This window comes from Microcebus murinus, chromosome X (assembly GCF_040939455.1).
Source record: "Microcebus murinus isolate Inina chromosome X, M.murinus_Inina_mat1.0, whole genome shotgun sequence".
Taxonomy (NCBI): Eukaryota; Metazoa; Chordata; class Mammalia; order Primates; family Cheirogaleidae; genus Microcebus; species Microcebus murinus.
Genome location: NC_134136.1, coordinates 34,263,662 through 34,288,342, shown reverse-complemented (window position 1 = coordinate 34,288,342; position 24,681 = coordinate 34,263,662). Strand labels below are relative to the sequence as shown.

The following is a 24,681-nucleotide window of genomic DNA, read 5'->3' as shown; positions in this document are numbered from 1 at the left end:
TCTTGACCCATGGCTAAAATTTTAGAAATGAAACAGTAAGCTCTCACTGTGTCTGCATGGCTGTGTCTGTACCTCAGAAGGGATTTTATTTCTCTTTATGTAAGGATGTTCTATAAACTGAAATGTGTTTCACCAAAATTCATATGTTGAAGCCCTAACCCTCAATGTGACTATATCTGGAGGTAGTGTCTTAGGAGGTAATTAAGGTTAAATGAGGTCATAAAGGTGGAGCCCTTATCTAATGGGACTGTGACCAAAGAAGAGGTAATGCGAGCCCACAGCAAGATGGCAGCCAGAAAAGACCTCAGAATGAAACTTACCCTGCTGGCACCCTGATTTTAGACTTCCCAGACTCCAGAATTGTGAGAAATAAATTTGTGTTGTTCAAGCCACCCAGTTTGTGGTATTTTGTTATGACATCCTGAGCAGACTAAGAGAGAGCATAGTATTTTCCTATATTTGGGTGGTATTTAAAAAAAATTATGTAAATTTGAGAAGTACAATCTCTTAAATATAAGATTGTCTTATAGACATAAATAAGTGCTTATATAATTAGAATATTCATAAAATTCCCAGAAAATAAGAAAATTGAACTTCTAATATTTTCAGTGTGCTAGATTTAAAAAGTATTCTAACAGAATTCAGAAAGAAATTGAGAAATGTTTTACAAATTCAAGTTCACATAATTTAGGTAAGTCCTTGGCAAAAGAGATTAGTTGAATATTTTTGGCTTATTAAAAGAGTGATGTTTTCTCTGATTTATTAGCGTTAAGTAAAAGTATAGATTTTATTCTACTTGGGCATGTTCTTCCTAAATTTATACAGGCTTATTGATGGAATAAGCTAACACTCCATCTACTTAATGTTAAAGATTATAAAGAATGTAAATTTGTGTTTAATCAAATTAAATTATTATTCAAACATTATTTCAACATTAATTATGTTTTATAGTATGTCAGCTTGAAGATAATTGCCAAGATTTTTAGGTAACTTGAAACCTTAAGCTGATATTATTTTGAGTTAATTAATAGTCATTAGACATCTAGATCACTTCTAAACAAGCTAGAATGCTGAAACATTGATTACTAATATTAAGCTTATATTCTTTTGCTTCTTATTTTGATATGCTAAGAGAGATAGTATATTTGAGTTTGTTAATGTGCATGTTCATTTGCCACTTTGAGAAATAATATAAAGTACGGTTATAGAAAGTTATATTATATGTACTCATGAGCTCTGCTGATGGCAAGGATGGACTGCTAGGAAGTTTACTCTGTGAAATAGAAATTACTTTTATTAAAAGTTAAAATTAATATACATGAATGAGACTATGTGGGAGTAATAGTTTCAGAGAAATACACCTGTGTATGTCTTTATTTTCTAAGGAAAAGAGTAGTTTTTTTCTATAGGATTTTTTGGATTTTAGTCTCCAAATTCCTTTGTGTTCTTAAAGCTTATTGAGGACCCCAAAGAGCTTTTTTGGGTGGGTTCTAGCTATTGATACTTACTATATTGGAAATAGGAACTGAGAAATTTAAAAAATATACTTATTAATGCATTCAAAAATAGCAGCAATGAGCACATTGCATGTAACTAAGTAATATTATGAAATTCTGACCATGTGGACATCCTGAGATGGGTCTCAAAGTAAAGTGTCAGTTAATTCCAGAATATGAAAGAATGTAATAAAGGACAAAAGTTGGAAATAAATTTTGTTTGCCTTGTTTCATAATATCTGAGATTGAAAACTTGTGAACTGTGTTAAAACTCTTAGCAGAATTTGCTTAATTTTGATGGGCTTGTCTCCTTGGTCCATTACTTTCACCTAATATATGAAGGGCTATTTGTTATTAATTGTGGTTGCTGTTGTTGCCTTCTGTTAACCTTCTTAGGTAACAAAAATTTGTGTCATACCAGAATAGAATTCTATGATTTATGTTGACTTTATAATGTCCTTGATTATTTAAGAAAACAAAGTTTTTTCATTTAGGAAAGAACTAAGGTTCATTACAATCATGTTATCTTCTATGTTTTTCTCTTAATGTTTTATTGTTACTTTGAAATAAGTAGCCAAGTATTGTTTCCAGGCACTTATGATCCAAGTTTTAATGTTAAATATTCAAATACCCTGACAATTTTTTATTTTTGCCTTCCCAAAATCTAATCTTAGATATAAAATAAAACTTTCAGTTTATCTTTTATACCTACAATAACCTTTAAAGACACCATGGAAGGGCACAAAGATTTGTCCTTTCACCTTGTAAAAACAAGTGATAAAAATAATTATGTTTATTTGATATGTTACTATTGATGAGTTATATGAGAACAATTTTCAAATAAGAAAAGATGTTCAGCCTTCTCTAAGTTAAATTTGTATTGGCAAAATATTATTAATATATTTCAGAAGTTGCATTTTGTATGGGAAGTTCCAAGGGATTTGTCAAAGCCCTTGCTGTCCATGATATATTTCTCTTTATTGGAGTCCTGATGGTTCTTTGCCTGATATTAGATGACAGCAGTATAGTGTTATTAGCCATACTTTCAGTTGTTTTAAAAATATTAACATGGTCGCAATTTTGCTTTTTAAGTTAAGCAATTCAAAGAGCAGTGGATTTCAAATGTGGATTCACATCACTTATGTAGTTTTATTCATAGATGTTTGGGATGTACTCTGGACTTATTGAATCTGTTTACTTGATATTCATATATTTTTGGAATATTCTTACTATATGCTTAGTATATTTATTGCATATTACATAAGACTCATTATATGTTATAGCTTAATATTTTTCTCTGTGAAGAATATATTCATCCATTTTTATAAATTATATGTAATGTTCACTATCTTCTTTAAAAACAGGGTTAATCACTCTATAATTATTTTGTCTAAAACTCTTTTGGACTGAGTTTACTATCTTGTTTTGCATGTCAAAGAAACAATGAAATTTCCACATCAGTTGCATTATTCTTGTAATGAATGCTCATTAGATCTTTCACTTTTGAAAGTTTTCAGTAATAATTAACCACAACCATTTTAGGTCTTTTGTCATATATAGAAGATTTTGTTTGTTTTACTCTGATGCTTTCTTGAAAGCATTTACAATCAGCTACAGGCCTGAATGCTCCATCTTTAATAAAGAAAGACTGTTTTAGAACCTCATGGAAAAGGATTATGCCAGATACTTTTGAGTACAGGCTTCTGCTAATATAAGATCCTGTGGAACAAGAATAATTACATAATTTTTCAGAATTTTGTTGATGTTTTAATGTTCTATTTTCAAGATGTCTATAAAGAAGACTTTTTTTCCCCCTTTAAGCTATTGTTGGGACTCAGAACATGATGTTTTAAAGTATTCTGAGCACTTTCAACTGAAGGGAATTGAGAAGACCTCAGAAACAAGGTATTTCTGACATTCTCCCATCCTTCTGTCTCCCATCCCTTTTTCTCCCCCAAAGTAAGTCATGGAAACCAGAATTCTACTATACCCCAAGGCAGGTCATAAAAAACTAGAACCCCAATCCCCCAAAGTAAGCCCTAAAACCTAGAAAGGTTACTCTCTCTCCCTTCTCCTTTCTCCCATGAAGGCCCTCACTTCAGAGGGCTCCTGCTCCATGCCCAGGAGGAAGGCATGCTACACAGAGAGGCCAAGAAGAATCTCAATATACAGGCCTTGCTGGGTTCCTCCACTCGGTCTATGACCATTAAATCATACCCTTTGTCCAATCACATTTTTATACAGTTGTCCAAACTTCATCATATAAATAGTCTTCCATGAGTTTTTGGCTCTTCATTTCTGAAGAATTCCATGTCATATAAAATTTTGATTAAATAAATTTATTATGTTTTTCCCTTGTTAACCTATCTTTTGTTACAGGAGTGTTGGCTATGACCCTTGTGATGAGTGAGGAAAGATATCACACCTTTCCACTCCTATATTTCTGGCACTCAACATGACATAGCTGAGACACCCAACTTCCTCTGAAGCCTGCAGATGAGATCCTGGGACAAGTGACCAAAAGCCAGCCAAGAAAAGGTAAGAATTTTTACCAAGGTCAGCTCTCCTGGATCTCTACCTGCAATGCCTCATTGAGAATGGAAGGTAAAAATTTCTTTTTATCTCTTCCTTTCTAAATTCAGATTAGCAGGAGAAAAATATTTATTTGGATTGTGACTCTTGTGCAAACATGGTTTGGGGATACCCATTTGTAACTGATCTTTCTTCTCCCAGGTACAGCTATTTCCTATTTGTCCTGATTTGTGTCATGGGTGTTTGGCTTTGTGACTAGTGAGAAAACTCTCTTTGGTTTCTGCCAGCTTGGGGGAGCAAGTGTTGGCTTGTATCAGGCAATCAGTTGAATAGGCTGGGGGCTGAAACATTCTCTTTGTCCAATCATGCCAGCTTTCAGGAGAGTTTGTCTTAATATGAAGTCCCAGTCCATAAAAGGCTTTTATCACCTTAACCTTTGTTGTTTCATCGTATGGCAACAAAGGTCTTTCTTTCTTTTGATTGTCTATGGAAGTGGTTCTGGATCTTGGGAGGGCTACACAACTTTGCATCCTCTGTTGAAAACATCTCTTTCGTCCTTGGTTAAGTCCTAAAAGACTTAATGGTTTTGGTTTTGAGTGACTTGGTAGGTACCATTGGTTTAAAAGAAAAACAAAGAAATCAATAATATTTGCTGTTTGTTCTGGCTGAAATCTAATGAAAAGATGTTTTTAAAATGTCCTAAGTTGGCTAAATTGGAATCTGATATTCAGGCTATAATTTTTTTAAGATCACTCTGACCTCTCCATTGGATTCTGCTTCTCTATGGAACTTCTCAGTTGACTGAAACTTCTCTTCTTGAATCCCTGCTAACTATATGCTCAGTCCCTCTGTATGCTTCCTTTCTTGTTGGCATGATTTTTGCTAAGAATAATATGGAATTTAGGCTGGGCCCAGTGGCTCACACCTGTAATCTTAGCACTCTGGGAGGCGGAGGTAGGAGGATCTCTTGAGCTAAGGAGTTTGAGACCAGCCTGGACGAGAGCAAGACCCCATCTCTACTGAAAATAAAAAAATTAGCCAGGCGTGGTGGTATATGCTTATAGTCCCAGCTACTTGGGAGGCTGAGGCAGGAGGATCGCTTGAGCCCAGGAGATTGAGGTTGCTGTGAGCTAGGCTGACACCACAACACTCTAGCCCGGGCAACAGAGTGAGACTTTGTCTCAAGAAAAAAAAAAAAAAAAAAAAAAAGAACAATATGGAACTTCATTGGCCTTTTTGGGAAATGTAAGATCTTCCCAGACTGCCTCCTTTAAGATGTCTTATTTCCATTTGCTTCTGTTCTTCCTTCCTCCTTTTGCCACCTTCAATCTTCCATCCAGTTCCCCTGAATCACTGATACGTTTTCCTTCAAGCCTCTACATCCTCCATTTGGTGATTAGTGGATGGAAAATTATAGAGGAAACATCAGAGGTAAGCGAGATTCAGGTTTCTATGGCCAAACTTTAGTTAGGCTTCTGAACCATTTCCTAGGCCCATCTCTATACTCCCTTGAAAATCCTGTAGCGAATTCCTCAGCATCCATTTTGAATCCTCCTCTATATCTCACTTAACTTACATACCTCAAACTCCTCCTTGGAAAAACTAGCATTCCTTCTCTGTGCCTTTGAAATGTAAGTTTCCTATCCTGTCCTCTCTAGAACTTGATAGTTATATTTTGGCAATATGGAAATGACCATCATCAGAAGGAAAAAAGAACTATGTAGAAACTGGTCAAATGAATAATCTTAAAAGCCTTCTCCACAAAAATTGGTCAAAAGCTTTACCCATCTAGTAGGTAACTTTAATTTGTCCTTTTTGCCCAATCTAGCCAGTTAGTCTTAAATTTTTGGACCTGGCATGTGGCTAAAAGTTTTAGAGCGAAAACTGTAAGATCTGCTTCTGTCTGTATGCTTATGTCATTAAATATAAAATATAGACATACATTTTTGCCTGGGTTTGCTGTTCAGACAGATTTGTGTTCTCTCTGCTAGATGTTTATGGTCGTAAAACTGTAAATCCAACCTAAGAACACAATGCACAGTAAAAATGAATTGCTGAATTGCTTGATGCATATTAGTCATGGAAAAAATAGAAAGAAGGAAGAAAATGTTTAGCTTTTTAGTTTATTTGCTTCTGTGATATTGTTGATACTTGTCTGGTTTGTCAAGAACAACAAAGGAAAAATACTTAAGATAGTGTCTTGCTTTGTTTAATATCTCAAAATTTTCATCAACAGTTCAAGCATAATTTTAAATAAGTGAACTAAATAAGATATAAGTTGGATAAAAGTTTATCAAGTAAATTTTTTCATTAAAATTATGTTTTATAAAATGTGCCTACTTAAAAATGGTTTCAAATATCTTTTTGGTAAATTGAAACCTTAAAGTGAAGTTAACTAGTAGATACTCATTAAATATCTGGGTCATTTCTAAGTTATTTAAAATATTAAAACATTAATTATAAAGCATAGTATAAGATTATATATTTTGGTATCCTCTTATGTTATAGAGAAACTAAATATATTTGAGTCTATTAATAAACATGAAAAATTGAGGAAACATGTTTATAAAACTTATAAAATGGTGAATGCTAATATGACAGCTCATAATTCTAGTTTCGTTAGAATTTAAGGTTATTAAGAGTTAAAAATTATAATTAACATATATAATTAAACTACTAGAATTTATAAGAGAAACAACTCTGTATATGAAGAAAATAAGATGCATTTGATAAGGAAATGTATAAAGGATGTATTTTAGTCCCCTCCTAAAAAAGAAAAGTTAATAGATTGAATTAAAAAGGTTAGAAAAGGTTTTTGGAAAATCTTATCTCATGTGGTAAAGACTGGTCAAGATTTGATGGATTTATTTAAAAGGTTTTATTAAAAATTAGCTTTAGCATTAATAGTATACTGATGCAGAAGTAGAAGTTGGTCTTCTCTATTAAAATGATAAACTTTTCTTAGAGTATTGTTTTGAGAAAGTGAAGAGTTTTTTCCCTCCTTTTACATAATTGACCTAAAAAACAAAGATTTTGTCTTTTATTGAGATAATTAATTATGCTTCATGTTATCTTTTATTAGGTCTTTGATTTCCTAAGAAAAGTGAGTCTACTCAATATTAAAAGACCTAAGTTTTGTTTGCAATGATGTTAACTTTGTCTTTAAAAATCTTTTATTGTAGGCTGGGTACAGTAGCTCATGCCTGTAATTGTAGCACTCTGGGAGACCGAGACGAGAGGATTGCTTGAGGTCAGGAGTTTGAGACCAGCCTGAGCAAGAGTGAGACCCTGTTTCTACTAAAAAAAATTAAAAAATAAATAAAAAAAATTATCTGGGCAACTAAAAATAGAAAAAATTAGCCAGGCATGTTGGTGTGTGACAGTAGTCTCAGCTACTCGGAGGCTGAGGCAGGAGGATCGCTTGAACCCAGGAGTTTGAGGTTACTGCAAGCTAGGCTGACACCACAGCACTCTAGCTAGGGTAACAGAATGAGACTGTCTAAAAAAAAAAAAAAGTAAAAATTTAAAAAAATAATAAAAATAAAATATTTTATTGTCACTTTGACTAAATAGGTAATCAAGATCTTATTTAAGTAAGTGTTTTAAGCCTTTTGACATTTTTGACAAGCTTCCTCAAATCAAATTCTAAATAAAGTCTTTGAACACTAATTAATTTTGGGATTTTCCAGTTGGGATCATGGAAAGCCACAAAAAATGTCTCTCTCACCTTGTAAAAGATAGATATTAAACTAATTGGGCTTATTTGATATGATAAATTATTAATATATAGGAAGCACTGTCACATAATAAGTGATGCTAACTCTTTCAGTTATATTTATGGACATGTTATTGATATGAGTGTTCCAAAACTGCATGAGATTCCTAGAAATCTAATGTTATCAGTCAAAATTCTCATTATTGTATAAAATGTTATATGCTACAGAAATAAGCAAATTTCCCTGGGCGTTGCCTCATTATAATAATGAAGTCTAATCAGATTTTCAACCATGGCTATTCAAAGACTTGGTCATCCACAGTTATTATTTTTATTCATTTTTAAAAGCATTTGCAATCAGCTACAGTCCAAAATTTCTTTTCTTCAAGGAGATTCATGGAAAAGACTCTGACAACTGTTTTTGAATACAGGTTTCTGGTAACTTTAGGATCATACCATTGTACTAGGTAAGAATTTCCAAAATCCTAATGAAGAAACTGATGGCTTCATATAACAGCTAACCAAGATCAAGCAGAACAAGAATTAATTACATGGAAGTGAATCAACTGATGAAGATAATGTTTTTATGACTTTTTATTTGAAATTTTGCTGGTTCTTATTTTAAATGTTTTCCAGAGTTAAGGAAACCTTTTTTCCCTCTTATCTTTGTGGGAATATAGTTATTTGTATAAGTTTCATAAGAATCTATTCTCCTTGTAATAGAACATGATTTAAAACACTGGTTATATTACTAAGGCTTTGACTGGAATGTCATATTTTCAGATATGAACGACCAGACAGTTAGAGAACTGAGGGTGAATTTAAGGATCCAGTAAAGCCCCCAATGGAAAAACTGGCCTTGTATCTTGAATAAATGGTCCACATGATACCCTTATAGGTGAGTAAAGGATGTCACTTCCTGGTAGGCCTAGAAAACTCATGGACCTCAAGCAGAAAATAATTCACCCAACTCTATAGGTACTGCAGGTGAAGTTTGATGGTGAGTCTTTCTTTGCCTTGCCTTTCTAGCCTTGAGAAGCTTTTAAAAGTCTAATTTATGATCCCATATAAAAAGTTCCAGCAAGTTTAAAAAGAGCTTATGTGGTCAATCATAATTCTTACTGCACTTATGTAAACAATCAGGCCAAATATAATGAGACTAAACTTATTTTATAAACAAATCAGTTTTACTTTGATTATCTTTGGTGGAAATGGGAGTGACTACAGAGAGAAAAATTACATTTCAGAAGAAAGCTATAGTGAACCTGTCATTAGATTCTAGCTCATTGTGTCTGAGGGTTTATTATCTACCTGAAATCTAGACTGGATCCTGAATTCTAGTTTCTTTCAATATTTAGCTATCACTCTCTAAGCTAATATTTGCAATTCTCTTTCACCCTTCTAGCTTGGAATTATTATTTTTTTTTGAGACAGAGTCTCGCTTTGTTGCCCAGGCTAGAGTGAGTGCCATGGCGTCAGCCTAGCTCACAGCAACCTCAAACTCCTGGACTCAAGTGATCCTCCGGACTCAAGTGATCCTCCTGCCTCAGCCTCCCAAGTAGCTGGGACTACAGGCATGTGCCACCATGCCTGGCTAATTTTTTCTATATATATTAGTTGGCCAATTAATTTCTTTCTATTTATAGTAGAGACGGGGTCTCGCTCCTGCTCAGGCCGGTTTTGAACTCCTGACCTCGAGCAATCCGCCCGCCTTGGCCTCCCAGAGTGCTAGGATTACAGGCGTGAGCCACCGTGCCCAGCCTAGCTTGGAATTATTGAAATTAAAACTGCCCTTATCCTTTCTTGAGTTACTCTCCTTAGGATAATGGTCTCCAGTTCCTTCCAAATTGCTGCAAAAGATGTTAATTCATCCTTTCTTATGGCTGAGTAGTACTCCATGGTATACATATACCATATTTTGTTAATCCATTCATGTATTGATGGGCACTTGGGTTGATTCCACATCTTTGCAATTTTAGATTGTGCTGCAATAAATATTCAAGTGCATCCTGAAGGGTGGGGTGACTTGATACAGACTTCAGAAAAACTATCACAATAACTTATATATGGACAACCTTTGTGTGTGTTGCTGTATGGAATACCCAGAAAGTCCACTGAGACACCTAATTGTAAACCACAAGCCAGTAAATTCTGTCCAATTGCCACTGCAATCTCATTTCAATTGAAGATGCCTTGAGCCCAACATCTAGAAATCTTCTCAACTGGCTGTACACTAGACTCAAAAACTGAGTTTGTAGTTCTAACTATTAATCTTTGTTTTTTTCTTTTCTTTCTACAGAAATTCCCTTTATTAGATATCTAACTGCTCATACCATATAGAGGCCTCACTTTGGTAGAAGGCAATCTGCAACACCATCTCCAGAAATGAGACAAAACTGTTAACTGTTTAACTGGACTGACATATTCTCAGGACCAAGAGACTGATTCAATGGCTTATGAGTCAATTCATCAACCTAATTTTTGGACTGTGAAACTTTGGGGGGAAGTTTCAGACAGGGGAATGTGGGGCTCAGAACGTAAGACCCCAAAATATGACACCTTGGCATACTGAGTACTTTGAACTGAAGGAAATTGGAAAAGCCTAAGAAGTCTTTCTGATATTCTCCCATCCTCCTGTTTTCCTCCCCCCTCCTCCTGTCTCCCTCATCTCCTTCTCCCCCAAAGCAAGTCATGGAAACCAGAATTCCTCTTCCTCAAGTCAGGTCATGAAAAGTAGAACTCCTCACCCCCAAAGCAAGCCATTAAACCTTGAAAGTTTACTCTCTCCCTTCTCCTTTCTCCCTTGAAGGCCCTCATTCCAGAGGAGTCCTGCTCCATGACCAGGAGGAAGGAATACTACACAGAGAGGCCAAGAAGAATCTGATCATATAGGCCTTGCTAGGCTCCCCTACTCAGTCTATGACTATTAGATCATACTCTTTTGTCCAACCACATTCCTACATGGCTGTCTAGTCTTCATCAAATCCAAGCATGTAAATAGACAATTTTTCCTAGGTTTTTGGGTGTTCATTTCCGAAGGATCCCATGTCATGTAAAACTTTAATTAAATACATTTGTTATGCTTTTCCCTTGTTAACCTGTCTTTTAATGTAGGAGTGTCAGCTGTGACCCTTATAATGGGTGAGGAAAGGTATCACACTTTTCTATTCCTACACTATCTATAATTTATAATAATTTACTAGACTTTGCTCCTGTGAACTGAAATGAAGTATTTGTAAATTATATTTTATTCTTCCTGTCTGACCACTTCAGAATTCAGAAACTCTTATTAAATATTCTTATTTTCATAGCAATATAGTTATTTGCATAGTTTCAATAAGAATCCATTCTCCTTTTATTAAGACATAATTGAAAACATTGGTTATACAACCAAGGACTTGCCTAGTATGTCATATTTGAAAATTATGCTCATTGAATTAGTTGTAAACAGATAATTTTAAGGAATAAAAGCTGACTTTACAAGCCTACTTACAAAGCCAACTTGGGAAAATTGGCATGCTACGAGGCTTCTAGTGGTCTTAGCCTTAAAGATGAGTAGGAAAGGTCACTTCCTAGCAGGCTAAGAACTTTAGAACATTTTTAGGACCTGAGAAAAAAGGAATTCACCCAAATGTATAGGTGATATAGGCAAAATACTTGTTTCCTAGCCTCAAGGCAACAAGCAATAAGAGGCTTTTAAAAGTCCAATATGGGATTCTTCATGAGAACTTCCAACAAAACAAACCTAAGAAGGTCCATGTGGCAAATTAGCACACATGCTGAACCTATGTAAATAATTATGTCAAATCTGATGAGACAAGTCTCATTTTTTGATCAAGATAATATTTCAGATTTTTTTTATCAAAAGTGGGGGGATTTTAGTAAAATATGTTGTTTCAATGGAAAATGATGCATCATTTATTGAATATACTTCAGGCCTGTCTGCTTCTAGCCCTGTTCATTTTCTGAACTATTTTGCAACTCCTTGTAAGTTATAGGTAACTGATATGTAAATTCTATTTTGTCCCATAAAGATTTGACTCCCCTACCTCACCCTGGAAAACCAGTTTTGTCCACATTTGCAATTCATTTCAACATTCCTTTACTCCATAAAAATTTTTCCTCTTTTGACTTTTATTTTGAACCAGTTAAAATATCTGCCTGGTTCCCTCATATCATATGAGTAAAATAAATCTTGAATCCATTTTATAACTCTATGAAAGTCATGATTTTACCTTGTTCTGAAAATGATCTTTTAACAGTCAGTGTGTTTAACTCTTGGTCACCTTTCTGAGTTTAGATCATGGAGTTACTCTGTTCCTTCTATCGAATAACGCTATGATTTAACAAAAATGAGTCACCAAAAGAACTGCTTGCCTACCATACCATATACCCTAGGTGACAATTTAAAAGCCCCAACTGTCATTTTAGTGACATAGTGTGTTGTTCATCCATCTTTCATTATGAGTCCATAGAGCAAATGAATCTAGGGGATCAGAAGCTGTGGGGAGTAATTAAGCAATGACTATCATCTGGTAGTAAAAAAAGTGAAACTTTTATTTTTAAAAATTGTTTTAGAGGCTTTATGCTTCTGGGAAGATGGAGTAGATGTATTTTCTCCTATTTTTCCCACTGAGTACAACTAAACTCTCTGGATATTTTGTAGGAAACAAACATAATTAGATGCTAAAAAAACAGAGAGAAGAAGGAAGATGGGCTAGGGACATCAAGACCCAAGGGATGGCATGGTGATGCATTCTTTGGGTCTCATATATCCCAGACTTGTTGAACAAGCCAGAAACTCAGAAATGCCAACAGGTACAGACAGAAAAAGCCTAAGAAAGACCTGCTCCTTCTAGCTTAAGGACCAATAAAGGGGCAGCCTGGAAAGATAAAAAGCTCTCGGATAATAATTGCCTTACTCTACCCAAACATCACAGAAAAACTGTGGCACCACGTCTGCCCACACCAGCAAAGGATAACTGGTCAGCCTAGACATTCACACTTAGGATGCTTTGACAAGGTGCCCAATGCCCCACTGGGGCAGTATCATAGATGATCAAATACGAAGCCAAGACTTTCATCCCTGCCAATTGTTAATGAAAACCACACTCCTCACACTCCCCTTGCAGTGTCAGTGGAAACCATGTGAGAAGTCTGGACTTATACCCCCACTCCGCTATAGTAAGTCATCCCTCTATCTCCTCACTGGGGTTCTGTGAGAGGAAGACTTTCACCATTGACAAGTGACAAGCCACCTTTACCAAGGTGTCAGTGGAGACCATAGAATAACCTAGAACACCCAGCCATGCAGCGGTAGTTAGCATGTCAGTTCATTTGCATGTCAGTGGAAGCTGTGTGGCAAACCTGGGCTTCTACCCCCACTGGTAATAATGAGTTGATTCCCCACTTTCCCCTGACAGACTAGTGTTAGAGAAAGCCCTCTAAATATAAGGTTTAATAAGAACATAACACAAAAATGTCTAGGTTTAAATTTGAAACTATTAGTTATACCAAAAATAGTAAAATCTAAAACAGAATCAAAAAGATAATTGATAGACACCAACACCAAGAGGACAGATAAAATTACCTAACAATTATGTAAACAACCATAATAAAAATGCTTCAAAAATAATTATGAATACATTTGAATTAAATACAAAAATAGGAAGTCTCCGTAAAGTAAAAGAAAGTCTCAGCAAAGAATTATAAGATATAAAAAAACAATAGAAATTTTAAAACTGAAAAATAAAGTAACTGAAATAAAAAGCTCAGTAGATGGGTTCAAAAATAGAATGGAGGGGACAGAGAAAAAACTCAGTGAATTGGAAATACAACAATAGAAATTACCCATTCTAAACAACAGAGAAAAAATATACTAGAAAAACAATGAACATCACCTCTAGGACCTGTGATGCTATAATGAAAGATTCAACATTCATGCCACTGGAAGCCTGGGAGGAAAATAAAATGATATGGGACTTTTAAAAGTACTCAAAGAAATAATGTCTGAAGAAAGGATTTCAAAGACCTCCATCCTCCCTCATCAAACAAAGGCAGGAAATATACCCACTCACATAGTTCATCACTCCTACAGCCTATAAATAACTAGCAACTGAGAAAACCACCATACTAAGGATATCTATAACCATGGCATCCATCCAGAACCTAGATCACTAAGAAGACACCCCCACCAGCAAAGCCAAAGGTTCTTACCTTTGCAAGGTGTTGGTGTCTATCAATTATCTTGGTGTTGGTGTCTATCAATTATCTTGCAACCAACACACCTGTATGAGTGAGGCTAGGGGAAAGAGCCATATCTAAGCAAAAGAAAATCCAAAAATAAGAAAAAACAGCTGCTCCAGATGAGAAGGAATCAGTAAAAGAACTCTGGAAGTATAAAAAATCAGTAAAAGAACTCTGGAAGTATAAAAAATCCCAAAAGAGAACACCAGCTCTCTAGCAATGGATAACAACCAAAATCAGAATTCTGAAATGACAGATAAAGAATTCCAAATATAGATTATAAGTAAGCTCAATGAAATACAAGAGAAAATGGAAAACCAACACAAAGAAACCACACAAAAAATCAGAAAATGAATAAAAAATCCACTAAAGAAATCGAATTATTAAAAAAATGAAACAGAACTTCTAGAAATGAAAAATTTATTCAAGGAAATACAAAACACAATAGAAAGTCTTAAGAATAGATTAGACCAGGCAGAAGAGAGAATCTTAGAGCTTGAAGAAAACACCTTTGAATTAAATGAGTGAGTCAAAGATAAAGAACAGAGAATTAAGAGGAAATAACAAAGCCTACAAGAAATACGGGATTATGTAAAGAGGCTAAACATAAGAATTATAGACTACCCTGAGGGTGAAGAAGAAAACTCACAAGAGTTAGAAAACCTATTTGAGGGAATAATTGAAGACAACTTCCTTGGTCTTACTAGAAATTTAGATATTCAGGTACAAGAAGCTCAATGAACTCTTGGGAGATTCATCACAAAGAGGCAATCACCATAACATGTAGTCATCAGACTAGCCAAAGTTAACACAAAGAAGAAATTCCTGTGAGCTATAAGGGACAAACACTGGGTAACTTACAAAGGAAAACCCATCGGGCTAACTGAAGACTCTCAAATGAGACCTTAAAAGGCAGAAGGGATTAGGGCCCCATTTTCAGACTTCATAAACAGGATAATGGCCAGCCCAGAATTTTGTATCCTACAAAACTAAGCTTTTTATAAGAGGGAGAAATAAATACTTTTTCAGACAAGCAAACACTGAGCGAATTTGTCAAGATCAGAACTGCCCTGCAGGAAGTACTCAGATGTGCACTATACATCAATCAGCACAATAGAAACCCACCAATGTAAAATCATCCAAAAGTTAAAGCTCAGAACCTATAAAATAATGGCTCAAGAGATAAAACAAAGCAATAAAGTTCTAACCAACAGGATAAACAGAAATACATCCCACATACCAATTCTTTCAATAAATGTGAACTGCATGAATTCCCCACTTAAGAGACATAGATAGGCTAAATGGATAAAAAAATACAAACCAAGTATCTGCTCTCTCCAGGAAATACATCTAATCCAGAAGGACTCATTCAGACTCAAGGTGCAGGAATGAAAAAAAATAGTCCATATAAATGGAAATCAAAAGAAAGCAGGTATAGCCATTCTTATATCAGATAACATAGACTTCAAATCAACAATAGTAATGAAAGACAAAGATGGTCATTATATAATGGTAAAGGGAGCAATTCTTCAAGAAGATATAACAACCCTAAATATTTATGTACCCAACACAGATGCATCCAGATTCATCAAGGAAACCCTACTAGATCCCCACAAAGTGATAAAGAGCAACATTGTAATTGCTGGAGACTCCAACACCGCACTGACAGAACTGGACAATCCTCCAAGCAGAAAATAAAGAAACACAAGACTTAAATGGGACCCTAGAGTGAATGGGCCTAATAGACATTTACAGAACATACTACCTCAAAACTACTGAATATACATTCTGCTCATCAGCACATAGAACATTCTCTAAGATTAATCACATCTTTAACCACGAAACTTATCTCAACAAATTCAAAAATATAGGAATGATATCATGTATCTTCTCAGTCCATAGTGGAATAAAATTAGAAATCAACTCCAACAGAAACACTCAATTCTATAAAAAGTCATGGAAACTAAACAACCTACTGCTGAACGATTGTTGAGTTAAGAAGGAAATTAAGGTGGAAATCAAAAGATTCCTCAAACTAAATGACAAAAGCAATAAAAGTTATCAAAATCTGAAGGATTCAGAAAAAGCAATCCTAAGGAGAACATTCATAGCCTTAAATACCTACATCAAAAAGATAGAAAGATCACAAATCAGTGATCTAATGAATTGTCTCAAGAAACTAGAAAAGGAAGAGCAAACCAATCCCAAAACCAGCATAAGAAAAAAAATAACTACAGTCAGAGAAGAGCTTAATGAAATTGAAAACAAAAAAAGAATACAGAAGATTAATGGAACAAAAAGTTGACTCCTTGAAAAGGTAAAAAAAAATAATTGATAGACCTCTCACTAGATTAACCAGAAATAGAAAAGAAAAAAAAGGACCCAAATAAGCTCAATCAGAAATGAAAAAGGAGATATTACAACTGATACCACAGAAATAAAATATCATCTGTGAATACTATAAAAATATCTATGTACATAAACTGAAAAATGTTGAGGAAATGGACAAATTCCTAGAAACACACAATCTCCCAAGACTCAATCAGAAGAAATAGAACCCCTGAACAGACCAATAACTAGCAACGGAATTGAAGTAGCAATATAAAATCTTCCAGCATAAAAAAGTCCTGGACTAGATGGTTTTACAGCTGAATTTTATCAGACTTACAAAGAAGAACTAGTACCTATACTGCAGAAATTATTCCATAATATCGAGAAGGAAGGAATCCTCCCCAATTCATTATCCAAAGCCAGAAAAGGACAAAACGAAAAAAGAAAACTATAGACCAATATGCCTTATGAATATATTAATAGATGCAAAAATCCTCAATGAAATTCTAGCAAACTGAATTCAGCAGCAAATAAAAATATAATCCACCACGACCAAGTGGGCTTCATTCCAGGGATGCAAGCATGGTTCAACATACATAAATCCATAAATGTGATTCACCACATAAACTGAAGCAAAAAGAAATGTCACATGATCATCTCAATAGATGTAGAAAAAACATTCGACAAAATTAAGCACCATTTATGATAAAAACTCTTAAGAAAATAAGCATAGATGTAACATATCTTGAAATTATAAGAGCCATATATGACAAACCCACAGCCGACACCATACTGAATGGGGAAAGTTGAAAGCATTCCCATTCAGAACTGGAACAAGACAAGGATGCATAAATAATAAGTAAATAAATGAATAAGTAAGTCAGTCTGAAAATGTCCCACATGTGGCATGAAATATAAACCTACGATTTAAAAAGTTGAGTGAACCTTTCACAGGATAAACACAAAGAAATCTGTCCCAAAACACAATATATTTAAACTTCTGTAAACTAAACACAAAGATAAAATTTTGAAAGCACACAGAGCGAAGTGACCCCTTACTTATAGATGAAAAATATTACTCTTATTCAACACAATGCTGGAGAAATAAGGCAAGAAAAGAAAATAAAAGGCATGCAGATTGGAGAGAAAAAAATGAAACTGCCCCTATTTGCGATGCCATGATGAATTGACTATGTTGAAAATACTAAGGAAATTATGCATGTGTGTATGTATATATATATATATATATATATATATATATATATATATATATATCTCCTAGAACTTATAAGTGAATTCAGCAAGGTCTTAGGATATAATATAAACATATAAGAATCAATTGCATTTCTATCAAGAATCAGTACATGGGCACCAAAATTAAAAATACAAAAACTAAAAAAACTAAATAAAATGCTATTTATAATCACTCAAAAAATGAAATACTTAGGTATAAATCTAACAAAACATATACTGGATTTATATGCTGAAAATTAGGGAACACCGAAGAGATGAATCAAAGAGGATCTAAATAAATAAACACAATTTATTCATGGATTGGAAAATTCTACTTAGTAAAGATGTCAATTCTCCTCAAATTGATATAAAGGTTTAATGCATTCCTATCAAAATTCCAATAAGAATTTTTTTATAGATTTAAAAAAGATCATTCTAAATTGATATGAAAAGGCAAAGAACTTAGAATAGCTAAAATAACATTGAAAAAGAAAAACAAATTGGAAAGGATCAGTCTGTATGATTTTAAGATTTATTATATAGCTACAGTCATCAAGACTGTGTGGTACTGGTAGAGAGAGAGAGAGACATAGATAAATGGAACAGAATTAAAAAACCAGATAATAGAGCCACACAAATATGCCTCACTGATTTTTTACAAAAATGGAAAAGTAATTCAGTGGGGGAAAGAAAGCTTTTTTGACAAATGGTATAAGAACAATTGGATATCCATAGTAAAAAATAATGAACTTTGAATTAGATCTCACAACTTATATAATAAAATTAATTTAAAATGGATTAAGGACTTAAATATAAAAGTATAAAAATTTTAGGAAAAAAATTGGGAAAAAATCTTTGGGATGTAGGGCTAGGCAAAGAGTTTTTTGGCTTAACACCAAAAGCATAATCCATAAAAAGGAAAATGGATTAATTGGACTTCATAAAAAATGAAAAACTTTTACTCTGTAAAATACTCTGTTAAAAAGGATAAAAAGGCAATCCACAGAGTGGAATAAAATCTTTTTAAAGCACATATTTGACAAAATAGTATCAAATAAAATTTTAAAAATACTACAGTGATTCTCCCTATCTGTGATTTCCCTTTCTGAGATTAAAGCTACCTTCATTAACTATGGTCTGAAAATATTAAATGGAAAATTCCAGAAATTAAAACATGAATTGTTAAAGTGTATGTTATTTTCAGTAGTGTGATGAAATCTTGTGCTGTCCCGCTTTGTCCTGCTGTGAATGTGAACTATCCCCTTTGTCTAGCATATCCAGGCTACATAAGCTATTCACCTGCTAGTCACTTAGTAGCTGTCTCAGTTATCAAATCAACTGTTGCTATATGGCAGTGCTTGTGTTCAAATAATTCTTGTTTTACTTAATAATGGCCCCAAGTACAAGAGTAGTGATTCTGGCAATTCAGATATGCCAAAGAGAAGCCAGAAAGTGCTTCCTTAAGTGAAAAAGTGGAAATTCTTAACTTAATAAGGAAAGAAAAAAACATATGCTGAGGTTGCTAAGATATACAGTAAGAATGAATCTGCTATCCATGAAATTGTGAAAAAGGAAAAAGAAATTCTTGTTAGTTTTGCTGTCACACCTCAAACTGCAAAAGTTAAGGAAAAAACATAGCTATATATAGGGTTCAATATTATCCATGGTTTCAGGCATCAACTGGGGGCCTTGGAAAGTATCCCCCACAGATAAGGGGAAAACTACAATCTCTAGGTTATTATTTAGTAATTAAAATAATATCTTAAAACTCAATAGTAAGAAAATGAAACAATAAATTAGAAAATGGGAAGAAGACATGAAGATACATTTCACCAAAGAGGGTGTAAAGATGGCAAATAAGCACATGAAAACATGTTCAACATCACTAGACATTAGGGAAATGCAAATTAAAACCACAATGACATATCCCTATACAGCTATCAGAATGACTAAAATAAAAAAAAAAAAATAGAAGAGAGGATGCAAAGAAAATGAATCATTCTTGCATCAATGGAGGGAATATAAAATGGTACAGTTACCTGGGAAAACGGTTTGGCAGTTTCTTTTAAAATTAATTATTCAGCCACAATAGGACGCAACAATTGCATTTCTGGGCATTTATTACGGAGAAATGAAGACTTACATTCACACACATACACCAAAACTTGCATATGAATGTTTATATCAGTTTTATTCATAATATCCCAAACCTGGAGACATCCTAAATGTCCTTCAACTGATAATAGTCAAACAAGCTTTGGTACATACATACCATGGATTACTATTCAACAATAAAAAAGAATAAAACTACTGGTTAACACACTACCTGGATGAATCTCCAGGGAATTATGCTTAATGAAAAAAAGCCAATTCCCAAAGATTATATACTGTATGATTTCATTTATGTAACATTCTCAAAATGACATAATCACAGGAATGGAGAGTAGTTTAGTGGTTGCCAAGAGTTAAGTAGAGGATAGGGGTAGAAGTGAAATGGGTGGTGCTATAAAAATACAACATGAAGGATTTTTGTCAGCATAGTACTGTCATGATACTGTATCAACATTAGTATCCTGGTTGTAATACTGCACTATAGTTCTGGAAGAGGTTAGCACTGGGGGAAATTGGGTAATAAGTAAATGAGATCTTTCTGTATTATTTCTTACCCTGGCATGTAAATATACAATTATCTCAAAATAAAAAGTTTCATTAGAAAAATTGTGTTGGGTGGAAAAAACAGAAAAGAGCAAGACAAGGACAATAGGGTGGTTGGCTTATCTTTCAAGAAATGATGTCTTCTCAGGTATTTGACCATGGGGAACCAAAGTGGAGTTTTGGGTGGCACAAGCCAGGCTTTTCTATATTTATCTAATATAAAATGTTTATCCCTTTCCTGTCCTTTGGGGATAATAAGTACATGTTCAGAACACTAAGAAAATTTGAACCAATGGAACCCGGAAGGAGTTTTGAATAAGAAATTACCAACACGGGAAATCTTTTTTTGTTTGTTTGTTTGTACAAGGCTAAGACCCCTCCTTTTTATTCTAAGGTATTTTAGAATCTATTCAATTTACAAAAATAAATCATTTTATTTTTATTTAGATATTTATGTTGAAAATATTGTGAAACTAACAAAAAATGAACTAATTGTGAAATATAGCCAGCTATTAAAATAAAGTTAGATAATTTTAAAGTGATTTGAAATAGATTACAGAACTAAGTGATTCTTTTAAGCTTTTAAATTGGGGCAAATCAATGAAATTTTTACATTTTGCACTCTATGTTTGCTCAATGAAGCAAAAATCCCTTTTTTGAAAACTATAAAAAGGAGATAAAAAATAATTCCACTTCAATAAACATATACTTAGCTAGTGAATCAATATTTTATTTCAGTCACTCAGTAAACAATTTACAGTGAAAGTTAATCTCTTCTAATCTGTCAAAATGAAAGAAAACATCTTGTTATTTGTATTTTTCACAAAAACAAATGATGTTAAATAATATTACAGTGTATATAGTTTTTAGAAAGGTCAAGTGTTTTAAAAGTCCTTCCATAAAAATGTAACAGCTTTTCTCTTGTAGTTTGGCTTCATTCTCCCAAGTGATAGTAGGAAAAATAGTACAACACGCTCCTTTGTTAAGGTAGCTAAACTTTTATACACACAAGTAAAAAATAAGGGCTCATTAAATTTTCTTTTATTTAAGAGCTCCTTGCGCTATACTTTTCCAGGACAAGGGCCAATGTAGGAAACTCCATTCTGTTTGATGGTTTGAACTATCATCTAGCGACTACAGTTGACCCTTGAGCAATGCAGGGGTTGGGGCACTAACCTCCCTGTGCGGTCAAAAATCCACATATAACTTTTGACTCCCCCAAAACTTAGATACTAACAACCTACTGTTGACTGGACCCTTACTGATAGCATAAACACTCTATTAACATATATTTTGTATGTTACATGTAATATATACTGTATTCTTACAATATAGTAAGCTAGAGAAAAGAAAATGTTATTAAGAAAATCCTAAGGAAGAGAAAATATATATACTACTCATAAAGTGGAAGTGGATCATCATAAAGGCCTTCATCTTCATTGTCTTCACATCGAGTAGGATGAGGAGAAAGAAGAGGAGGGGTTGGTCTTGCTGTCCCAGGGCTGGCAGAAGAGAAGAGGTGAAGGAGGTAAAAGGAGAGGCAGGCACACTCATGTAACTCGTGTAACAGAAATATATCGTAATTTCCATCTGAATTTTTTAGTTTTTCATTTCTCTAGAAATGTTTTTTTGGTACCAATCCTTCCACTGTTTGCTTTAGTTTCAGTGCCCATATCATAGAAACATCTATTTCACAGAAGTCAAAAGTAGTATTGAATAATCAGAACCATTCTGCCAGATTATATAGTGTCTATTTGTTTACTGGTACTGTTTCTTCTACATTTTCTTTCTCAACATCTGGCACTGGTTTGGAAGCACTCATCTCTCTCCAGTCATCTTCTATTAATTCCTCTGATGTATCTATTAGCTCTTGAGTTTCTCCAAGAACCATAAGTTGAAACACTTCACCCTCCTTCCCCACCTTTTTGCCATATCCACAATCTCATTCATGATTTCCTTGATTGCCTCTGTCATAAATCCTATGAAATCATGCACAACATCTGGATACAGTTTTCTCCAGTAGGAATTTATTGTTTGGGGCTTGGTGGTTTTCAGCACTTTTTCTATTAAAAAAGAAGGCATCTTTGGTGTTATAATCCTTCCAGACTTTCATGATGGTCTCTCTACCAGGGTTTTCCTCCAAAGCATTGACAATCCTTTCTAAGTACTGTATGTAATGAGCTTTAAAGCTCTTTATGATCCCCTGGTCTAGAGGATGAATTAGAGATGATGTGTTTGGCGACAAGTGGACCAATTCACTGCCTTCAGTGTTGAACTCATGGGGTTCTGGGTGGCCAATGGCATTGTCCAATATCAAAATAACTTTATTTTTATTTTATTTTTTATTTCAGCATATTATGGGGGTACAAATGTTAAGGTTATGGTTATTGCTCCTTTGCCCCCCTCCCCCCTCGTGTCTATCCCCCAGATGGTGCGCATCACACTCATTATGTATGTATATACCCATCCCCTCTCCCCCCACCTGCCCGACACCCGATAGATGTTATTCCTATATGTCCACTTGTGTGTTGATCAGTGAAACCAATTTGCTGGTGAGTACATGTGGTGCTTACTTTTCCATTCTTGGAATACTTCACTTAGAAGAATGGGTTCCAGCTCTATCCAGGAAAATACAAGAGGTGCTAGATCACCATTGTTTCTTATAGCTGAGTAGTACTCCATGGTATACATATACCATATTTTATTAATCCACTCACATATTGATGGGAATTTGGGTGTTTCCACATCTTTGCAATTGTGAATTATGCTGCTATAAACATTCGAGTGCAGGTGTCTATTTTATAGAGTGTCTTTTGTTCTTTTGGGTAGATGCCCAGTAATGGGATTGCTGGATCAAATGGTAGATCCACTTGTATTTCTTTAAGGTATCTCCACATTGTTTTCCACAGAGGTTGAGCTACTTTGCAGTCCTACCAGCAATGGAGGAATGTTCCTATCTCTCTACATCTATGCCAACATTTATTGTTTTGCGACTTGTTATTAAATGCCATTCTCACTGGAGATAAGTGATATCTCATTGTGGTTTTGATTTGTATTTCCCTGATGATTACAGATGTTGAGCATTTTTTCATGTTTGTTGGCCATTAGTCTATCTTCTTTTGGAAAGTTTCTATTCATGTCCTTTGCCTACTTTTTGATAGGGCTGTTTGATTTTTTCCTTGATGATTTTCCTGAGTTCTAAATAGATTCTAGTTATCAGCCCTTTATCAAATAACTTTAAAAGGTAGTCCCTTACTCACAAGGTACTCCCTGCCTTCAGGGACAAAGCATCAATGGAACCAATCCAGAAAAATGGTACTTGTTGTTTAGACCTTCTTGTTGTACAACGGAAAGAATGGTGTTTATCTTTTCCTTTTAAGGCTTGGTGGTTAGCAGCTTTATAAATAAGGGCAGTCCTGATCATAAACCTGACTACATTTGCACAAAACAGTAGAGTTAGCCTGCTACTTCCTGCCTTTAATCCTGGTGCTCGTTTCTCTGCTTTACTAATAAATATTCTTTGTGACATTGTTTTCCAGAATAGGGCACTTTCATCTGCATTAAAAACCTGTCTAATCAGTTATTTTTCTCCTCAATAATTTTCTTAATGGCATCTGAGAACTTGTCTGGTACCTCTTGGTTGGCAGAAGCTGCTTCTCCCGTTATCTTGACATTTTTAAATCAAACCTCTTTCTAAAATTATCAAACCATCCTTTGCTGGCATTAAATTCTCCACCCTTACATCCTTTACCTTCCTTTTTCTTTAAGTTGTCATACAATGACTTTGCTTTTTCTTGAATGATAATAGACTTTTTAAGTATGCCTTTCTCATAACAATCTGTACCCACATAAAAGCTGCATTTTCAATGCAGGATAAAAATGATATTTTGCAAAAGTGCAAGGTTTTGCACCTGCTGGCATAGGTACAGTGAGGCTTCACAAATTTCCTTTTCTTTTTTTACAACCATCCTTATGCTGAATTCATTTATTTTGAAATGGTGGGCAACTGCAGCTGCAGACTTCAATCTATGGCATATATCATGCAATTCAACTTTGTCTTGTAATGCCATAATTTTTCTATGTCTCTTGGGAGCACATCACTAGTGGCACTTTGTATGAGTCTCATGACATTATTCAAAGCTCACTGTATTGCACTAAACATGATGAAAAATATTCAAGAACTGCAAGAGATTGCTTTTTACTGTGATAATGCAGTTTACTGGAGAGAAGAACTACTCACACAGAGATGATTAGTGCCACACAGCATTTTAAGTAGATACTTGCAATACTTGAGCTCACCACAGTGGTAACAGCAAGTGGCTACAAAATTATCACAGTATTACTGTATGCTCTATAGTTAATTTTATGTGATTATGATTTAATACTGCATCTTTATGTTTGTTTACATTTTTCTCAACTGTGCATGGTGCCATGTATGGCCTGTTGTTGTGTAAGTTTTGATAAATTTTAACT

General features: G+C 34.3%; 1 protein-coding gene across 1 annotated transcript in view; it reads right to left on the bottom strand.

Annotated features, from left to right (window-relative positions):
* The window catches only part of IL1RAPL2 (interleukin 1 receptor accessory protein like 2), a 1,045,794-nt gene that overhangs the window by 80,762 nt on the left and 940,351 nt on the right, over nucleotides 1-24,681 (bottom strand). The gene's annotated exons all lie outside the window — the stretch shown is intronic.